At 39.5% G+C, this 901-nt stretch overlaps 1 long non-coding RNA gene across 1 annotated transcript; it reads right to left on the bottom strand.

Annotated features, from left to right (window-relative positions):
* Positions 1-185: 185 nt before the first annotated feature.
* On the bottom strand, positions 186-808 carry LOC106956870 (uncharacterized). The gene is made up of 3 exons (XR_001426841.1): positions 744-808; positions 606-672; positions 186-538 (listed from the first exon to the last, which is right to left on the bottom strand). It is a non-coding gene; the product is annotated as an uncharacterized LOC106956870 (long non-coding RNA).
* Between the last annotated feature and the right edge of the window lie 93 nt (positions 809-901).

Here is a 901-nt window from a genome sequence, read left to right as displayed (position 1 = left end):
CCACCTGGAATAACTCCAGGAAAATGTAATGTAATAAGGACACAGGTAAGTTCTGCTGTCAATGAGACGAGATTCAGAAAGTTCTACAAAATTTATTAAACTTCAATATATTTTTTAAAATTTCCAATAATCTGAAATTGAATGGTTAAAACAGTGAATGCATTTAACAAAATCTCAAAGGAAACTGAGGCTTAGCAATGGGGGAAGTAGTGAGGGAAGGGGCAACATCCAGTGCAGAAAAGGGGACCACCCTGGACACTACAAAAACACAGCAAACAAAGAAAGAAAAGGTGCTCCAACAAAACACACAAGACAAGACACCGCCACCAGGGGTCACCACCGCCACCACAGAAGCCTCAGTCCCTAAAAGAAAGACAAAAAAAAAAACGAAACAATACAAGTAAAACAGTGATACAATAGCTCTACAAGGTTGCACTTTATCCCCAGGGAAAGTGCAGATTAGTATTTTAAAACAATTTCTAAGTAGGCAAAACAGCAGCGAGTGTCACTCCAGGTACAATGCTGATGAGTCAGAAGGCTAAAAAGAATAAAGGAAATTATTAATACAACTGCTAACAAAAACATAACTTGCAGCAGCCGCTTACCTGTGAACTGATAAATGACTGCACTGCCAAATAATCAGATTCCCAATTCCACCTAGATGCAGTGCAACTTTAAGAAAACGCTATGTGAAGGTTTTGTTTACATGGGGTAGATGTTACCTAGCCACGCTAAGCCCTTACCTTCCTGTCAGCAAATGAATAAACGGACAGATCGGTCCAAATATTGGAGGGGCAGCAAAGGAGGCTAAGCAGATAAACCAATTAGCATTATTAGCAATTATTAAAGCCAACAAACAATAAAACAGCCACGCTTACCCAGAACAGTGCAAACAAAGGAA

Source organism: Poecilia latipinna, unplaced genomic scaffold (assembly GCF_001443285.1).
Source record: "Poecilia latipinna isolate Pla-1442-1.1 unplaced genomic scaffold, P_latipinna-1.0 Scaffold852, whole genome shotgun sequence".
NCBI classification, from domain to species: domain Eukaryota; kingdom Metazoa; phylum Chordata; class Actinopteri; order Cyprinodontiformes; family Poeciliidae; genus Poecilia; species Poecilia latipinna.
The sequence above is the reverse complement of the archived record's forward strand: the minus strand, read 5'-3'. Positions and strand labels throughout refer to the sequence as shown.